Below are 21,057 nucleotides of genomic sequence, written 5' to 3'. Positions count from 1 at the left end.
CCCTGAGCATGGCTGTCCGTCTAGACTAGGGTTGACTCTCTGGGACAAGGATGGCTGCCTGTCTAGAACAGGAGACAAATGGGACATTGAGAAGGCCTAGGTCTTTTGAAGGGAATACCTATGCCTAGTGTAGTGAGGAGTGAAACAGTATTTGAAACAGTGAAAGAAATAGACGGCATGAAGAAAGACAGCGTAGAGAGGGGACACCTCTCTGGAGTGTGGTAGGTCAGTGATCAAGGTGGGCCTATCTGTCTCAGAGAGATGAGGGCTATTGAAACATACAGATGGAGCGAATGCCCACAGCAGGGAGAAGAAATTACAACATAAACAGGGTGGGGTGGGGGAAGGTACTGGAGGCAGGTAGGGAGCTGGAGCAAAGAGGAGGGAGCTGAATTGGGGTCAGGAGGGTATGTGGAAATCACTGGAGACAGAAGACAGTCTAGAGCAGGGAGAGGGACTGTATGGAGCAGGAGGGGACACCGTCTGGAGCAGGGAGGGGGACACCGTCTGGAGCAGGGAGGGGGACACCGTCTGGAGCAGGGAGGGGGACACCGTCTGGAGCAGGGAGGGGAAACACCGTCTGGAGCAGGGAGGGGAAACACTGGAGCAGGGAGGGGAAACACTGTCTGGAGCAGGGAGGGGAAACACTGGAGCAGGGAGGGGAAACACTGTCTGGAGCAGGGAGGGGAAACACTGGAGCAGGGAGGGGAAACACTGTCTGGAGCGGGGAGGGGGACACTGTCTGGAGCGGGGAGGGGGACAGTCTCTGGAGCAGGCAGGGGGACTGTCTCTGGAGCAGGCAGGAGAAACACTGTCTGGAGCGGGAGGGGGACCCTGTCTGGAGCGGGAGGGGGACCCTGTCTGGAGCGGGAAGGGGAACCCTGTCTGGAGCGGGAGGGGGAACCCTGTCTGGAGCGGGAGGGGGAACCCTGTCTGGAGCGGGAGGGGGAACCCTGTCTGGAGCGGGAGGGGGAACCCTGTCTGGAGCGGGAAGGGGGAACCCTGTCTGGAGCGGGAAGGGGGAACCCTGTCTGGAGCGGGAAGGGGGAACCCTGTCTGGAGCGGGAAGGGGGAACCCTGTCTGGAGCGGGAAGGGGGAACCCTGTCTGGAGCGGGAAGGGGGAACCCTGTCTGGAGCGGGAAGGGGGAACCCTGTCTGGAGCGGGAAGGGGGAACCCTGTCTGGAGCGGGAAGGGGGAGCCCTGTCTGGAGCGGGAAGGGGGAGCCCTATCTGGAGCGGGAAGGGGGAGCCCTGTCTGGAGCGGGAAGGGGGAGCCCTGTCTGGAGCGGGAAGGGGGAACCCTGTCTGGAGCAGGCAGGGGGACACTGTCTGGAGCAGGCAGGGGGACACTGTCTGGAGCAGGCAGGGGGACACTGTCTGGAGCAGGGAGGGGGACACCGTCTGGAGCAGGGAGGGGGACACCGTCTGGAGCAGGGAGGGGGACACCGTCTGGAGCAGGGAGGGGGACACCGTCTGGAGCAGGGAGGGGGACACCGTCTGGAGCAGGGAGGGGAAACACCGTCTGGAGCAGGGAGGGGAAACACTGGAGCAGGGAGGGGAAACACTGTCTGGAGCAGGGAGGGGAAACACTGGAGCAGGGAGGGGAAACACTGTCTGGAGCAGGGAGGGGAAACACTGGAGCAGGGAGGGGAAACACTGTCTGGAGCGGGGAGGGGGACACTGTCTGGAGCGGGGAGGGGGACAGTCTCTGGAGCAGGCAGGGGGACTGTCTCTGGAGCAGGCAGGAGAAACACTGTCTGGAGCGGGAGGGGGACCCTGTCTGGAGCGGGAGGGGGACCCTGTCTGGAGCGGGAAGGGGAACCCTGTCTGGAGCGGGAGGGGGAACCCTGTCTGGAGCGGGAGGGGGAACCCTGTCTGGAGCGGGAGGGGGAACCCTGTCTGGAGCGGGAAGGGGGAACCCTGTCTGGAGCGGGAAGGGGGAACACTGTATGGAGCGGGAAGGGGGAACCCTGTCTGGAGCGGGAAGGGGGAACCCTGTCTGGAGCGGGAAGGGGGAACCCTGTCTGGAGCGGGAAGGGGGAGCCCTGTCTGGAGCGGGAAGGGGGAGCCCTGTCTGGAGCGGGGAGTGAGACCCTGTCTGGAGCGGGGAGTGAGACCCTGTCTGGAGCGGGGAGGGGGACAGTCTCTGGAGCAGGGAGGGGGACAGTCTCTGGAGCAGGCAGGGGGACAGTCTCTGGAGCAGGCAGGGGGACAGTCTCTGGAGCAGGGAGGGGGACACTGTCTGGAGCAGGCAGGGGGACACTGTCTGGAGCAGGCAGGGGGACACTGTCTGGAGCAGGCAGGGGGACACTGTCTGGAGCAGGCAGGGGGACACTGTCTGGAGCAGGCAGGGGGACACTGTCTGGAGCAGGCAGGGGGACACTGTCTGGAGCAGGCAGGGGGACACTGTCTGGAGCAGGCAGGGGGACACTGTCTGGAGCAGGCAGGGGGACACTGTCTGGAGCAGGCAGGGGGACAGTGTCTGGAGCAGGCAGGGGGACAGTGTCTGGAGCAGGCAGGGGGACTGTCTGGAGCAGGCAGGGGGACTGTCTGGAGCAGGGAGGGGGAACACTGTATGGAGCAGGGAGTGAGACCCTGTCTGGACCGGGGAGGGGGACTGTCTGGAGCGGGGAGGGGGACTGTCTGGAGCGGGGAGGGGGACAGTCTGGAGCGGGGAGGGGGACTGTCTGGAGCGGGGAGGGGGACAGTCTGGAGCAGGGAGGGGGACTGTCTGGAGCAGGGAGGGGGACTGTCTGGAGCGGGGAAGGGGACTGTCTGGAGCGGGGAAGGGGACTGTCTGGAGCGGGGAAGGGGACTGTCTGGAGCGGGGAGGGGGACTGTCTGGAGCGGGGATGGGAACTGTCTGGAGCGGGGAGGGGGACACTGTCTGGAGCGGGGAGGGGGACACTGTCTGGAGCAGGCAGGGGGACACTGTCTGGAGCAGGCAGGGGGACACTGTCTGGAGCAGGCAGGGGGACACTGTCTGGAGCAGGCAGGGGGACACTGTCTGGAGCAGGCAGGGGGACACTGTCTGGAGCAGGCAGGGGGACACTGTCTGGAGCAGGCAGGGGGACACTGTCTGGAGCAGGCAGGGGGACACTGTCTGGAGCAGGCAGGGGGACACTGTCTGGAGCAGGCAGGGGGACACTGTCTGGAGCAGGCAGGGGGACACTGTCTGGAGCAGGCAGGGGGACACTGTCTGGAGCAGGCAGGGGGACACTGTCTGGAGCAGGCAGGGGGACACTGTCTGGAGCAGGCAGGGGGACACTGTCTGGAGCAGGCAGGGGGACACTGTCTGGAGCAGGCAGGGGGACACTGTCTGGAGCAGGCAGGGGGACACTGTCTGGAGCAGGCAGGGGGACTGTCTGGAGCAGGGAGGGGGAACACTGTATGGAGCAGGGAGTGAGACCCTGTCTGGACCGGGGAGGGGGACTGTCTGGAGCGGGGAGGGGGACAGTCTGGAGCGGGGAGGGGGACTGTCTGGAGCGGGGAGGGGGACTGTCTGGAGCGGGGAGGGGGACTGTCTGGAGCGGGGAGGGGGACTGTCTGGAGCAGGGAGGGGGAACACTGTATGGGGCAGGGAGTGAGACCCTGTCTGGACCGGGGAGGGGGACAGTCTGGAGCGGGGAGGGGGACTGTCTGGAGCGGGGAGGGGGACTGTCTGGAGCGGGGAGGGGGACTGTCTGGAGCGGGGAGGGGGACAGTCTGGAGCGGGGAGGGGGACTGTCTGGAGCAGGGAGGGGGACTGTCTGGAGCGGGGAAGGGGACTGTCTGGAGCGGGGAAGGGGACTGTCTGGAGCGGGGAAGGGGACTGTCTGGAGCGGGGAAGGGGACTGTCTGGAGCGGGGAAGGGGACTGTCTGGAGCGGGGAGGGGGACTGTCTGGAGCGGGGAGGGGGACTGTCTGGAGCGGGGAGGGGGACTGTCTGGAGCGGGGAGGGGGACTGTCTGGAGCGGGGAGGGGGACTGTCTGGAGCAGGGAGGGGGACTGTCTGGAGCAGGGAGGGGGACTGTCTGGAGCGGGGAGGGGGACTGTCTGGAGCGGGGAGGGGGACTGTCTGGAGCAGGGAGGGGGACTGTCTGGAGCAGGGAGGGGGACTGTCTGGAGCAGGGAGGGGGACTGTCTGGAGCAGGGAGGGGGACAGTTTGGAGCAGGGAGGAAAGGATTAGCTTTCCCCAGTCAGGGCATTATACTCTTTTAGAAGTAAATGAACAAATATGAAACTTAATCACTTACTCTGGGATCATTACAATTTGGAGGCAGGGTGATGATTAGGTTCAAAGTTTCTGAGCCATTCCAAGCACAAATAACAAGTTGATATTATTATCAGTATTTCTGCTGTAGGTAGACATTATTTGACAAGCATTACCACCATGCTGTACTGTGGGGTTGCCCACATGACACTATTGCTGGGTCATCTCAGATAGTTTCATCTCAGTGTAAAATATTTGTTTTGTAGGTAAAGGTGAGTTAATTGGATGGAGATCCAAATCAGCATCTAGCTTTCAGTCATATCTCTGGTGAGATTGCTGGGAATTTTCCTGTACTGGTGTGAAGCAAATCACGCTTTTGTTGAAGGAACAGATGAAGCCATGGTAAGTTATTGAGTCATTCTCGCATTGGCACTGAAGAATGAGCATCTTTTCAGGCTTTACTGCAAAACTATCATGAACACTTCATACTCCTCTACATCATTCAAACATTTCCCAGCAGAATTTATTGTGGCATTGATAATCTTAATAGTAACTTGCCAAGAATTTGGAGTCAAATTTAGGATTAAATATCCACCGGAACAGAAAGATTTCTCTCATATATTTAATGGTTAAACTCGAATTTGTAGGCAATTGTAGTCCAGGCCATGAGAGGACAAACTGGTTGCTCTTGTATGTATCATTGTTTAAACTGTACTGAGAAGACTTGTCATTTTATCATTGACTGTGTATTGAATGTGTTTATCATTTCACAACAATTGCTCTTTGTTGTTTTACACACCTTCAGATGATTAAACACATTTGGCTATTACAAAACACAAAATGATAGGTTATACATTAATAAACACGTAATAGTGAGTAACTTTCTATTTCTCTCAATGAATTGTGTGGGATGCTTCTCTCATCTATTTCTGTGTATCCCTCTCCATACCCTTCAACTGTCTGTACTATCTCTGCAGTACTCTGGACCTGTGTCCCTCTCTTCTAAACTCCATTGTGCCCTTGAGCCTTTCTCTCTGCAGTGCACCAATTTACATGCCATCTGCTGCAATGCACCAGAAACTGATTCAGATTAAATTACTGTGCAATTCCATTAAAGTTGCAATGCTGCACTTCAGGAATTTTATACCCGCGCACGGAGATTTTCTTCTTCTTTCATTGGTCTGAGCTTTTCTGCTGAGTCTAGCATTTGATTTTTACCACTGCCTATTACAGATGAGCATCAAATGCTAGCCTTGCCAGTGACGCCTACATCTCCTGAAAGAATGAGAACAGACAGGTCAAGTTTTAAGCAGACAGATCAAACTGAAAGCAAAGTTAGTGCAGTAAAATTAGCTGGTCTGTGAAAGGGGAAGTAGCGGCCACCGTTGAAATTGAGAAACCGTGCAGACCACAACACAATATCCGAATTCCTACCAAAATACAGAGTGGTGATTTCTGACAAAGCTGCATAGGAGGTTTATGTATCACCCAACCTTGTAAATATGTAACCTCCCTGCATTGTTTGGCTGCATTCAGCTGCCAGTGGAAACCTGGTCGCAGTCTCTTTAACTTTGAGCGGCTGCTCAATGCTGCCATCACCAAATCTACATGTGCATAATCCTGAGATCACAAAACCAAGCAGCAACTTTCAGTGACTGACTGGAATCTAATTGAAGGAGGGGATCAGTTAGCTCAGTTGCTTGGAAGGATGGTTTGCAATGCAGAGTGATGCTAACCCAGTGGTTACAATTCCTGCACCAAGAAGAAATCTCCTTCTCAACATCTACCCTCGCTTGAGGCATGCTACCCCTCAGGTTAAACCACCACCAGTTATCTCTGTCTGAGTGAGGACCACAGGGACCAAAGTGTTCTTGTGGGAGAAGAGAGAAAGGGTGAGGGCAGAAGTGAGGAAGATGCATCAGACATGGCTAAGAGCCCTGTCAACCACAGTAGTGGGAAGTCCATGGTCGAGGGAAAAGGTGGATATTTCTGAGGGCCCCATGTGGAAAGTGGCATAATCAGAACAGATGCAAAACCACGAAAGCATATCATAACATATACAAACAGGTTACATGTGACTCCAGACCCGCAGCAACATGGTTGACTCTTAGATTTCCTTTGGGCAATTAGGGATGGGCAATAAATGTTAGTCTAGCAGTTATCCCATGAATGAGTAAAGGTTGATTTAAAAATAATTAAAAGATTTGGGTTCTTCTTCAGTTCTGGATAGGGAAAGGGAAAAGGAAACGTGGAAACTGGTGTTTGTGCTAAACTCTAGATTAATGTTTGAAAATCTGCTTAATTCAATATACAGACATTATTCTGTTGAACACCAGCCTAGATTATATCCATTATCATGTCTCAATAGTGCAAGTTGGACTCATGGCCTTTTGGAAAAATGTGACACTGACTGAATTGAGGCAGCAAGATCAGTGAGTCTCAGGGATAGTTTGGTTTGTGCATCACACTGTTAACAATGATTTGGAGGTGCTGGTGTTGGACTGGGGTGTACAAAGTTTAAAAAATCACACAACACTAGATTATAGTCCAACAGGTTTATTTGGAAGCACTAGCTTTCAGAGCGCTGCTCCTTCATCAGATGATCAACCCCTGATGAAGAAGCAGCGGTTCGTAATCTAGTGCTTCTAAATAAACCGTTGGACTATAACCTGGTGTTGTGTGAATTTTAACTGTTAACAGCATGATTGAAATGGCTTTGTTGTGGACCCTCTCTCAATGTGGTGAGTTATCCAAACTCTCATTGTGTTAAAATTTACTTGCTAATGAATGAAATTTGGTCAGACTGAACCTAAGGAAGTGTAACTTTCCATGAGTAACTCAGAGTTGAGTGATCGAGGGAAGTGTTTATATGTTTCAGGGTAATCTATCATCACACGAACACTTGTCCTCACAAATTAGATGCTAATCTTAGTGTAAAACAAGTTTTTTTTTCCCCTTGGTAGCTGGTCAAATCCATAGTAGCTTTACCAGGAAAGTGAAATCCACTTACTTTGTGTTTTGTTTATTTTCATGATCTCATTTGCTTTAAAGGGTGTTGATTTGGAAAATAATCACTACATAAGTGATCCCGTAACCTGACACTGGAACAATAAACACTCCAAAACCTTTTATATCTGTTGAGAGAGAAAACAACTTGCATTTTTCTGGCCATCGTTTATAATCACAGTACGTGGAATGTAATTGCCTTCCACTGTTAATAGAAAGCAGTGTCTTAGTGGTATTATCATTAGATTATTAATGCTGAAACTCAGCTAATGTTTTAGGGAGCTAGGTTTGAACCTCGCCATGACAGATGATGAAATTTGAATTCAATAAAGGACCTGGAAATAAGTCATCTAATAACTACCATGAAACGGCTGTCAATTGTCAGAAAGACATACCTGGCTCAATAATGTCCTCTAGGGAAGAAAATCTGCTGTCCTTACCTGGTGTGCGCCTCCACGTGACTCCAGAACCACAGCAATGTAATTGACTCTTGACTGCTCTCTGGCCAATTAGTGATGGGGAATAAATGCTGACCTATCCAGTAACACTCGTATCCTGTGAGTGAATAAAAAAAATTCAAATGATCTTTATAGCCAACAAGGTATTTTTGAAGTTTAGTGACTGTTATATTGTGGGAAATAGAGCAACCAATTTGTGCACAGGAAGTTCCCCCTAACATAATAACAACAAGATAAACTTTTATGGTGATGTTGATTATGCGATTTGATTGATTATAATAGGAGCAGCCCAGACCCATGATATGACACTGTTGAAGGCACATTTCCAGGAACTCAATCTGGAAGCCTCTAGTTCATTGTGTTCACTGAGGCATGAAGGATAACATTCACTGCCCCTCTTCAAAATATGTTCACCTGAGGGGGCAGACTTGGCCTTGGTTTAATGCTCATCTCCCCCTCCCCTCACCTCATCTCTGATCCAACCCTCCAACTCGGCACCGCCTTCTTAAAATGTCCTACCTGTCCATCCCCTTTCCCACCTATCACCATTACCTCCCATCTGCATCTACCTAGTGCCTTCCCAACTATCTTCCCCCCAGCCCCATTCCCACCCATCTATTTATCTCTCAGCCCAACACTCCTGGTGAAGGGCTTACACCCAAAACATCGATCCTCCTGCTCCTCAGATGCTGCCTGACCTGCTATGCTTTTCCAGCAGCCCACTTTTCAACTCCAAAAGATGTCAACAGTGCAGTGGAGTGCACTGACTATAAACAGTTCAAGTTTTTATTATAAGTCCTGAGCCCACAACCCACTGAATGTAGACTTCCCCGTCCTAATATAGAGGAAAATTAAGAGACATGGACATGAATGTGCCCTGCATGCAGGATGGAAAGTCATGGCTGGATATCGATTTTCTTTGCATATCCAATAACTGTGATATAATGGAAGTCTCCTTGGTCTTCAATCAATATAATAACTCTCATACAGCAACAAAAAGATTCCAAATTCTTCTAGGGAAAGACACATTAATGAGACTTAAATAAAAAGCATCTTAAATTTACTGCTTCAAATGAAGTCAAATAGTCAATCATCTAATGGCACACACTCCATGCACAGCTAGAACATATTACAATAGGGTAAATGAGCCCAGGCAGGGAACATACATTTACAGTGCACAATATGGAAGACTTACAGGAACATGTTGTCAGAGGTTCAATAAGAGATGGAATAATTCAACTATATGAAAAGTGTAGCTTTTCCAGCGTAGTTAGAGTTAGACTTTCCACTGGTGACTGTGGGCTCTAGATTGTGTTCACTGAAACACTGCACAGGCTCGCTAACGTACATCCTAAGCTAGCATTATTTTTCACTGTGCTCTGATCTCCTGTTTTATAAGAGCCTCTTGCTATCTGATGAGCTGCAGACACCACAGGGGTTAGATACTGTGTGATGCTGGTAAACTCACACTTACACTGGACTTTTGGTGCTGATGGGCCTTGATGGCTTATTGCTGGTGATGGCCAGGGAATTGTTGCTGCTAGGAGGCCTTATCTAGGGAAAGGAAGAGGGAGGAATGTGCTGAGGATCTGACTTCATGGGTTTCCCAGCCCTCCTCACAATCTCTGGGAAAATACCTCCCATTGTTCTACTCAGCAGGTTTTTGTGATCTGGAATATGTTGTCCAAAAGTTTAATGGAAGCAGATTCAATTGTAAATTTCAAAAGGGAATTGGGTAAACTTTGAAAAAGTATTTATAGGGTTGAGGGGTAAGATATGAATTGGATAGCTCTTTTGGTGTGCCAGCACTGACATGATAACGGAGTGGCCTCCTGCTCTGCACATAGAAAAAGGAGTAGGCCAATACGTCCTTAGCCCTGATCTTCCAGTTGCTTGTCATTTCAATAAACCACTTGATTCCCAAATGCTAACATTTCCATTCCAGCTACAGTGTTCCAGTGAAGCTCAATACAAGCTAGATATAGCAACTCATTTCCCACTTGAGCAACTCACAGCCTTCAGGATTCAACATTGAATTTAATGACTTCAGAGCATGGTCCTCTATTTTTCTTACACCCAAGACCTATTTTCTCCTTTTCACATCTTAATTTGCACCCATTTTTCATCTCTATCTTTCCTTTACCTGTGATCACTGCACTTGTCGTTTGCTCTGAACACCCTCACAGTCTGTTCCACTTTCTCCTCCTCCCACTCTGCCACTAGCATAAAGAACACCATTTTCCAGCTCCTTCCAGTTCTGAAGAAGACCCAATGTTAACTCTGTTTCTCTCTCTTTCTGCCAGACCTGCTGGGATTCTTCAGCATTTTCAGTTTTTATTTCAAATCACTCAAATCTGAAAACTATCAGTCTTAAATTGAAAATTGATGAGTGATATTAGAAAGGAACAGATGTAACATTACTAATTAATCTGGCATCCACTGGAAGTTCCAGGACATTCTCAACGTGTCTCACTGTTTACATGTAAAAGTCTTTCCTAATCTCTCTCATGAAAAGCCGGGCATTTCATTTTTAGATTTTGTCCATCCCCAGCGATGAAAACAATTTCTCTCTATTAACCGTAATGGCAATGTTCCCTCTCATTTCTCTTGCTTATGCACGGCCTATTTATTACTGAGAGTGGTACATTGAAGTTCACTCTGTACATGCACTTGTCTTTCAGAAAGGATTGGTCGTGGAGGGTTTACCACACTACATGGTACATCGATGATAACTGCTTCGCTGTGTACCTAGGGAATACCCCCAGATGTTCACACCAGTATCTTAAAAACTTTAATTAAAATGTCCATTATTTGTTAAACTCCAGGAAATATAAACTTAATTCATCTTTTCACTCATCAATTTAGTTCTAGGAGTCAGGTTTCATTCTAGTCCAAAATAACACTTGACATGTTAGGAAGGGTAAGTGTACCAATACACTAACAATAGCTACTGAGCATGTGTGTAGGGAGCACATGAGCGTGAGATCTGATGGAAGATGGAACGTCGCTCACCTGGGCTTCTATGCATGCTTTACAGACAGGAGAAAGTGAGGACTGCAGATGCTGGAGATCAGAGCTTAAAAATGTGTTGCTGGAAAAGCACAGCAGGTCAGGCAGCATCAAAGGAACAGGACAATCGACGTTTCGGGAATTCCTGAAGAAGGGCTTATGCCCGAAACGTCGATTGTCCTGTTCCTTTGATGCTGCCTGACTTGCTGCGCTTTTCCAGCAACACATTTTTATGCTTTACAGACAACAAACGTTAACACTTTGCATCAGCCCTGTGTTCACTTTTTACCAATCCCAAGCTCCCAAACCTGCTCGTGATATTCAGCCACTGAGGACTGGTGTTCAAACTGACCACAGAAAGATTCTATGAAATCATGCAGATTTGGAAGCAACAAGTGTATTCCACAGAAGGTTCATTAGATCCAGTCAAAGGTCTGATAATATTCCCCAACGATTGAAGGTCTCCCTGGATATTTAGCCAGTGACGATTTTAAACTGATTAATCAAAGCTCATATTTTACTAATTGGATGACTGAAAGCAGGGAGGGGATGGCATCTTCAATTTAATTGGAAGTGACAGTTGCTGCTGTTGTATGTGCAGCTAGCTCACTCTGCTGGAATAGCCGCTGCTCAGGATGAAGGTTGTTGCCAATCTCTTCTTTGTAAGGCAACAATAGGGTCTGCTTAGTTTAGTGTGATAGGGAAATGCCACTATCTGGTCTAACTAGAGGAGTCTCTTGTTAGAAATGAGTTACACTTTCTGTTGATATGTTGGATATTGTGGCAAGGATTTTGAGGAGGATCGGGTGTTGGGTCCTTTAAGATTCCAAGTTGTTCTATCCACGATATTATCAACATAATGGGTAGCATTTATGCTACTTCTCAAATTTAACTCTTCCAGACCCTAAACAAAAATTGCTAGTGCCCTCGAATGAGAAGAGACTTCTGTTAAAAAGGGTTTAAAATAGCAATGATTTAAATTATAATGACAAATGGAAAATGTTCTTAAAGAGAAGGTTGCTGATAAAGGATTATGACTCCAGGCTCTTAAACCCAGAGGCTCCTGAAAGTGGAGATCAATCATTCACAGAAGGTTAGTGTGGGCTCCCAGCAGTTAATAGCGATGCTGATTGGAGGCCACTTGTAGTGAATCCTTTGCTCAAGGGAATTATTCATAAAAGAATTTTTAATGGTTGACAGATTGTAAACCAAGAGAATGTGTTGAAAAACCCAATATCTGGCCACTGGATCAGTTCAGGTCCAACACCACTTTGTTTTAGCTCAGTTGCTTGGATGGCTGGTTTATCACGCAGTGTGCTGCTAACAGTGTGGGTTCAATTCCCACATCAGCTAAAGATACCATGAAGGATTCTCCTTCTCAACCTCTCCCCACACCTGAGATTTGGTGACACAGAAACATAGAAGATAGGAGCAGGAGGAAGTCATTCAGCCCTTCGAGCCTATTCCACCGTTCATCACGATCATGGCTAACTGTCCAACTCAGTAGCCTAATCCTGCTTTCTCCCCACAGTTTTTGATTCTATTCACCCCAAGTGCTCTATCTAACCATCTCTTGAATGCATTCAATGTTTTGGCATCAACTATTTCCTGGGATAATGAATTCCACATCTCGCCATCTTTTGTGTGAAGAAATGTCTCCTCATCTCTGTCTTAAATGGTTCACCGTGAATCCTCAGAGTGCGACCACTGGTTCTTGACTCCCCCATCATTCGAGATACCCTCCCTGCGTCTACCCTGTCTAGGAGAAAGTGAGGACTGCAGATGCTGGAGATCAGAGTCAAGAGTGTGGTGATGGAAAAGCCTAGCCGGTTAGGCAGCATCCGAGGAACAGAAGAATCGATGTTTTTGGCATTAGCCCTTCATCAGGAATGAGCCCTCATTTCTGATCAAGTCAATCCTGATGAAGGGCTTATGCCCGAAACATCGATTCTCCTGTTCATCAGATGCTGCCTGACCTGCTTTCTTTTCCAGCACCACACTCTCAACTCTACCCTTTCTAGTCCTGTTACAATTTTTAAGTCTCTATGTGATCCCTCCTCACTCGTTTGATCTCCAGAGAAAACAAACCTAACCTAGTCAATCTCTCCTCATATGTCAGCCCCCCAATCCCCAGAATCAGCCTGCTAAACCTTCGCTGCATTCCCTCGAGAGCAACAGTATCCTTCCTTAGAAAAGGAGATCAAAACTGTACGCAATAGTCTAGGTGTGGCCTCACTAAGGCCCTGTATAACTGCAACAACACATCCCTGCTCCTGTAATCAAAACCTCTCACAATGAAGGCCAACATCCCATTTGCCTTCTTTACCACCTACTGCACCTGCATGCTTACAATCAGCGACTGGTACACAAGGACACCCAGGTCCCACTGCACACTCCCCTCTCCCAAAGGTACAGCCATCCAGGTAGTAACCTGACTTTTTGTTTTTCCTTCCAAAGTGAATAACCTCATAATTATTCAAATTATACTGCATCTGCCACTGACTTGCCCACTCACCCAACCTGTCCAGATCATGCTGAGGACCTCTGCATCCTCGTTGCAGCTCACCCTCCCACCCGACTTGGTATCATCTGCAAACTTTGAATGTTACATTTTGTTCCATATATTGTGAATAGCTGTGGTCCTAACACTGTTCCCTGTGGCACCCCAGTAGTTCCTGCCTGCCAATTTGTAAAGGACCCATTCGTTTCTACTCTTTATTTCCTCTCTGCCAAGCAGTTTTCTATCCATCTCAATACACTTCCCCCAATCCCATGTGCTTTAATCTTGCGCAATATTCTCTTATGTGGCACTTTGTCAAACGCTTTATGAAGGTCCAAATATATCATGTCAACTGGCTCTCCCTAGTCTACTCTACTAGTTACACCTTCATAGAATTCCAAGAGATTGGTCAAGCATTTCCCCTTTATAAGTCCATGCTGACTCTGTCTGATTCTGCCACTGCTTTCTAAGTGCTCCGCTATAAAGTCCTTGATAAGGGAGTTGAGAATTTTCCCCACTACTGATGTTAGGCTTTCTGGTCTATAACTTCCTGGTTTCTCTCTACTTTCCTTTTTGAATATTGGAGTAACATTAGCTATCCTCCAATCTGCAGGGTCCCTTCCAGAGTTTATAGAATCCTGGAAGATAACCACCAATGCATCCACTATTTCTGAAGCCACTTCCTTTAGTACTCCAAGATGTTATCAGGTCCAGGGGATTTATCCGCCTTCAATCCCCTCAATTTTCCCAGCACCACTTTTCTATTAACATTGATCTCCCTCAGTTCTTCCCCCTCACTAAATTTTGCATTCTCCAACATTTCTGGCACCTGATTTGTGTCCCCTTTTGTGATGTATTCAGTTGTTCAGCCATTTCTTTGTCCTCTATTATACATTCCCCCATTTCTGTCTGCAGGGGACCTACATTTGTCTTCACTAATCTCTTTCTCTTCACATACCTATACAAACGCTTAGTGTCAGTCTTTATGTTCCCTGCACGCTTACTTTTGCATGTATTTTCCTCTTCTTAATTAATCCCTTTGTTCTTCTTTGATGAATTCCAAGCTGTTCCCAATCCTCAGACCTATTATTTTTCTTGGCCAATCTGTATGCTTTTTCCTTGAATTGGATACGGTCTCTAATTTCCTTTGTAATCCATGGATTGACCCTCTTACCCATTTTGTTTTTTTGTGCTGGACAGGAATAAACATTGGTTGCATTTCTCTATGCGTTCCTTGAATGTTTGTCACTACCAATCCACTGTCATCCCTTTAAGTAACTCCCCAATCTATAAGGCCAACTCACGTCTCATATATTCAGTTTCCTTTATTAAGATTCAGCACCCATTTCTGCAAATCAGCTATCTCACTCTCCATATTGATAAAAAATTCTGTCATGTTATGGTCACTCATCTCAAGGGGTCTCGCACAGCTAGACTGGCAATGAGATTCCCTTATCGTTATACAGTATCCAGTCTAAGAAGGCCTGCTCTCTAGTTGGTTCTTCCACATGTTGGTCAAGAAAACCATCCTGTATATACTCCGGGAATTCCTCCTATACAGCGTTGTGGCTAATTTGATTTGCCTAATCTATGTGCAGATTAAAATCACCCCTTATCACATGCACCTCCAACTTCCTGTTCAATGCCATTCCCAACATCACCACTGCATTTTGCGGTCTATATATGATGCCTACTAATGTTTTTTTACCCCTTGGTATTTCTCAACTCAACCCATACAGGCTCCACATTGTCAGAGCTGATATCCTTTGTCACTACTGTGTTAATGTCCTCTTTAACCAGTTATGCCACTCCACCATCTTTTCCTTTTTGCCTGTCCTTCCTAAATACTGAATACCCTGGGACATTCAGTTCACCTCACTAGTCATCCTGTAGCCATGTTTTCGTAATCCAAATTATATTGTACCCATTTACATCTAAATATGCAATTACTTGTGAGTTGGAGATGCTGGTGTTGGACTGGAGTGTAAAATGTTAAAAAGTTACACAACAGGTTATCCATGGGTTTGCGGTAGAGTGAGGTGCTGAGGTACATGGACTACTCTCTAGTATCAGTCTCATTCTTGGACAGATGCATCTCCATTAAGGATGGGCACCTCAGCATCTCACTCTACCGCAAACCCATGGATAACCTCACGCTGCTACACTTGTCCAGCTTCCACCCGAAACATTCTAGATCAACCACCCCCTACAGACAAGCAGGATTTGTTCAGATGAAGAGGAACGCGGTGGGCACTTGGAAGTACTCAAGGTTGCACTCATAAGAATGGGGTACGATGCTCAACTCTTGACCGCCAATTCCGATGTGCCACAGCAAGGAACCGTAATGACCTCCTCAGGAGACAGACACGAGCTGCAACCGACAGGGTACCCTTCGTTGTCCAGTACTTCCCAGGAGCAGAAAAACTACACCCTGTTCTTCGCAGCCTGCAACACATTATCAATGAGGATGAGCACCTCGCCAAGACCTTCCCCACACCTCCACTTCTCACCTTCAAACAACCGCCAAACCTCAAACAGATCATTGTTCGCAGCAAACTGCCCAGCTTTTAGGACAACATCATACAACCTTGTCACGGCAGACACTGCAAAACATGTCAGTGTCGACACAGATACCACCATTACACATGGGGATACCTCCCACTATATATCTGGCCGGTATTCATGTAACTTCGCAATTAGTTCATCCTCTTTATTTGAATGCTTCATGCATTTAGATACAAAGCTTTTAAATTTGTTCCACTGGTAAATTTCCTGAGTTTTTGTAATTCCTTAGTGCATAAAGATATTCATCTGTTCTGTCCTTCACCTTTATTGCCTGGTAACCACCTGCTAACGTACACTCTGACCTCCTCCTTTAATTTTTGGGTTTTCTAATTTCCCCTCTAGCTGATCTTTTTCCCCAACACCAATTAGTATAAAGCCATGTCTACAGTCCTAGTCCTAGTTATGCGATTCACTAGATCCCAGCACAGGTTTAAACCACCATCAGTTGTCCCCCTCCAAAAGGAAAGCAGCCCTTTAGTCTAGGAAGACTGTGGTGACTTTATATTTTTTAAATCCTTCCAACATGCTTAAGGGACAGCATAACAGCTTTCTACTCAGCCAGATATGTGCAGTAGCAACAACACAACTGGTTTGTCATGTTAAAAGATTCCACACGTTCTTGCTGTGATCAAGGGTCATCCTCACTTTGACGGACTGCTACACACACAATGATCTGATAATGTCACCAAAAGATCTATCAGCTTTTTCAAATGAATTCCAATTCTCATACTGCAATGCTACAACTTAAATTCACATTCCCTCTGGAACATTTGACTTCTGGGTTACCAGCCCAGTAACAGAGCCACCGCACTACATCCATAGTTCATGCTGCATTTCCCAAACAGCTCCAGAAATCATGTGTGCTTCCTCCCCGCCCCGATCGATCAGAAAAAGCCATGAGCATTAAAATGAACATTTTTCAAGAGCATTTAATAATTTACACTGGGATGACAGTTTGAAAGCCAAGATTAATTGAACACAAATAGAATTCTCCACTGGGACTAAACACCTTGCAAAATGTCCAGATTACAGAGGAGGAAGTGCTGGATGTCTTGAAACGGGTAAAGGTGGATAAATCCCCAGGACCTGATCAGGTGTACCCTAGAACTCTGTGGGAAGGTAGAGAAGTGATTGCTGGGCCTCTTGCTGAGATATTTGTATCATTGATAGTCACAGGTGAGGCGCCAGAAGACTGGAGGTTGGCTAACGTGGTGCCACTGTTTAAGAAAGGTGGTAAGGACAAGCCAGGGAACTATAGACTAGTGAGCCTGACGTCGGTGGTGGGTAAGTTGTTGGAGGGAATCCTGTGAGGCAAGGACTGATTCGGGATAGTCAATGGCTTTGTGTGTGCGATTGAGTTTTTTGAAGAAGTAACAAAGAGGATTGATGAGGGCAGAATGGTAGATCTATATGGACTTCAGTAAGGCGTTCGACAAGGTTCCCCATAGGAGACTGATTAGCAAGGTTAGATCTCACGGAATACAGGGAGAACTAGCTATTTGAATACAGAACTGGCACAAAGGTGGTGGTGGAGGGTTGTTTTTCAGGCTGGAGGCCAGTGACCAGTGGAGTACCACAAGGATCGGTGCTGGGTTTTCTACTTTTTGTCATTTACGTAAATGATTTGGATGTGAGCATAAGAGGTACAGTTAGTAAGTTTGCAGATGACACCAAAATTGGAGGTGTAGAGGACAGCGAAGAGGGTTACCTCCGATTACAACAGGATCTTGACCAGATGGGCCAATGGGCTGAGAAGTGGCAGAGTTTAATTCAGATAAATGAGAGGTGCTGCATTTTGGGAAAGCAAATCTTAGCAGGACTTATACGCCTAATGGTAAGGTCCTAGGGAGTGCTGCTGAACAAAGAGATCTTGGAGTGCACGTTCATAGATCCTTGAAAGTGGACAGATAGAATAGTGTAGGTGGCATTTGGTATGCTTTCCTTTATTGGTCAGAGTACTGAGTACAGGAGTTGGGAGGTCCTGTACAGCCGCAACATGACATCGGTTAGGCCACTGTTGGAATATTGCATGCAATTCTGATCTCCTTCCTATCGGAAAGATGTTGTGAAACTTGAAAGGGTTCAGAAAAGATTTACAAGGATGTTGCTAGGGTTGGAGGATTTGAGCTATACGGAGAGGCTGAACAGGCTGGAGCTGTTTTCCCTGGAGCGTCGGAGGTTGAGGGGTGACCTTATAGAGGTTTACAAAATTATGAAGGGCATGGATAGGATAAATAGGCAAAGTCTTTTCCCTGCGGTCGAGGAGTTCAGAACTAGAGGGCATAGGTTCAGGGTGAGACGGGAAAGAAATAAAAGAGACCTAAGGGATAACTTTTTCACACAGAGGGTAGTACATGTATGGAATGAGCTGCCAGAGGATGTGGTGGAGGCTGGTACAATTGCAACATTTAAAAGGCATTTGAATGGGTATATGACTAGGAAGGGTTTGGAGGGATATGGGCCGGGCGCTGGCAGGTAGGACTAGATTGGTTGGGATATCTGGTCGGCCTGGACAGGTTGGACCAAAGGGTCTGTTTCCATGCTGTACATCTCTATGACTTGCGAGTGTGTCATCATTGACATTCAACATTATCAAGACAGAGACAAGTAGCAGCACAGTGTGTGGGCTCCTGCTCGGAATTCATCTGCTCTTTCTTACTTTTTCTTCTTCCATTACTTTTAGTTTAATCTAACTTACCTTATATGAGGTGTGAGTTTGTGCAATGCAGAAGAGATTGTCACAGAGGAGAGCGAGCCAGTGAGAGGGGTCTCTGGCATTGATGGCAGTTATCTTGAGCGCTGGTGAGAACAGCAACATGCAGACTGGGGTGGCCAGCGGTGAGAACAGCAACATGCAGACTGGGGTAGCCGGCGGTGTGAACAACAACATGCAGACTGGGGTGGCCGGCGGTGGGAACAGGAACATGCAGACTGGGGCGGCCGGCGGTGAGAACAGGAACATGCAGACTGGGGTGGCCGGCGGTGAGAACAGCAACATGCAGACTGGGGTAGCCGGCGGTGTGAACAACAACATGCAGACTGGGGTGGCCGGCAGTGAGAACAGGAACATGCAGAATAGGGGGGGCCGGCGGTGAGAACAGCAATATGCAGAATATGGGGGGGCGGCGGTGAGAACATGAACATGCAGACTGGGGTAGCCGGCGGTGAGAACAGGAACATGCAGAATAGGGGGGCCGGCGGTGAGAACAGGAACATGCAGACTGGGGTGGCGGTGATAGCAGCAGGACCATGCAGACTGGGGTGGCTGGTGATAGCAGCAGGAACATGCAGACTGGGGTGGCCAGCGGTGAGAACAGGAACATGCAGACTGAGGTGGCCAGCGGTGAGAACAGGAACATGCAGACTGGGGTGGCCGGCGGTGAGAACAGGAACATGCAGACTGGGGTGGCCGGCGGTGAGAACAGGAACATGCAGAATAGGGGGTCTGGCGGTGAGAACAGGAACATGCAGACTGGGGTGGCTGGTGATAGCAGTAGGAACATGCAGACTGGGGTGGCCGGCGGTGGGAACAGCAACATGCAGACTGGGGTGGCCGGTGATGGCAGCAGGAACATGCAGACTGGGGTGGCCGGTGATGGCAGCAGGAACATGCAGATTGGGGTGGCCGGCGGTGGGAACAGCAACATGCAGACTGGGGTGGCCGGTGATGGCAGCAGGAACATGCAGATTGGGGTGGCCGGCGGTGAGAACAGCAACATGCAGACTGGGGCGGCTGGTGGTGGGAACAGCAACATGCAGACTGGGGTGGCCGGTGATGGCAGCAGGAACATGCAGATTGGGGTGGCCGGTGATAGCAGCAGGAACATGCAGACTGGGGTGGCCGGTGATGGCAGCAGGAACATGCAGTCTGGGGCGGCTGGTGATGGCAGCAGGAACATGCAGACTGGGGTGGCCGGCGGTGGAAACAGGAACATGCAGACTGGGGTGGCCGGTGGTGGGAACAGGAACATGCAGACTGGGGTGGCCGGTGGTGGGAACAGGAACATGCAGACTGGGGTGGCCGGTGGTGGGAACAGGAACATGCAGACTGGGGTGGCCGGTGGTGGGAACAGGAACATGCAGACTGGGGTGGCCGGCGGTGAGAACAGGAACATGCAGACTGGGGCGGCCGGCGGTGAGAACAGCAACATGCAGACTGGGGTGGCCGGTGATGGCAGCAGGAACATGCAGATTGGGGTGGCCGGTGATAGCAGCAGGAACATGCAGACTGGGGTGGCCGGTGATGGCAGCAGGAACATGCAGTCTGGGGCGGCTGGTGATGGCAGCAGGAACATGCAGACTGGGGTGGCCGGCGGTGGGAACAGGAACATGCAGACTGGGGCGGCCGGTGGTGGCAGCAGGAACATGCAGACTGGGGCGGCCGGTGGTGGCAGCAGGAACATGCAGACTGGGGCGGCCGGTGGTGGCAGCAGGAACATGCAGACTGGGGTGGCCGGCGGTGAGAACAGGAACATGCAGACTGGGGCAGCCGGTGGTGAGAACAGGAACATGAAGACTGGGGCGGCCGGCGGTGAGAACAGGAACATGCAGACTGGGGCGGCCGGCGGTGGGAACAGGAACATGCAGACTGGGGTGGCCGGCGGTGAGAACAGGAACATGCAGACTGGGGCGGCCGGCGGTGAGAACAGCAACATGCAGACTGGGGTGGCCGGTGATGGCAGCAGGAACATGCAGATTGGGGTGGCCGGTGATAGCAGCAGGAACATGCAGACTGGGGTGGCCGGTGATGGCAGCAGGAACATGCAGACTGGGGCGGCCGGTGGTGGCAGCAGGAACATGCAGACTGGGGTGGCCGGCGGTGAGAACAGGAACATGCAGACTGGGGCAGCCGGTGGTGAGAACAGGAACATGAAGACTGGGGCGGCCGGCGGTGAGAACAGGAACATGCAGACTGGGGCGGCCGGCGGTGGGAACAGGAACATGCAGACTGGGGTGGCCGGCGGTGAGAACAGGAACATGCAGACTGGGGCGGCCGGCGGTGAGAACAGCAACATGCAGACTGGGGTGGCCGGTGATGGCAGCAGGAACATGCAGATTGGGGTGGCCGGTGATAGCAGCAGGAACATGCAGACTGGGGTGGCCGGTGATGGCAGCAGGAACATGCAGTCTGGGGCGGCTGGTGATGGCAGCAGGAACATGCAGACTGGGGTGGCCGGCGGTGGAAACAGGAACATGCAGACTGGGGTGGCCGGTGGTGGGAACAGGAACATGCAGACTGGGGTGGCCGGTGGTGGGAACAGGAACATGCAGACTGGGGTGGCCGGTGGTGGGAACAGGAACATGCAGACTGGGGTGGCCGGTGGT

General features: G+C 49.5%; 1 long non-coding RNA gene across 1 annotated transcript in view; it reads right to left on the bottom strand.

Annotated features, from left to right (window-relative positions):
• Nucleotides 1-21,057, bottom strand: part of LOC148141920 (uncharacterized) — a 54,377-nt gene that overhangs the window by 16,097 nt on the left and 17,223 nt on the right. The window contains exon 2 of the long non-coding RNA XR_015752394.1: nt 7,641-7,755. This is a non-coding gene — a long non-coding RNA (uncharacterized LOC148141920). The remainder of the gene's footprint in view (nt 1-7,640; nt 7,756-21,057) is intronic.

Source organism: Chiloscyllium plagiosum, unplaced genomic scaffold (genome assembly GCF_037043375.1).
Source record: "Chiloscyllium plagiosum isolate Xiang-an unplaced genomic scaffold, Cpla_swu_hap1 HiC_scaffold_31, whole genome shotgun sequence".
Taxonomy (NCBI): Eukaryota; Metazoa; Chordata; class Chondrichthyes; order Orectolobiformes; family Hemiscylliidae; genus Chiloscyllium; species Chiloscyllium plagiosum.
The sequence above is the reverse complement of the archived record's forward strand: the minus strand, read 5'-3'. Positions and strand labels throughout refer to the sequence as shown.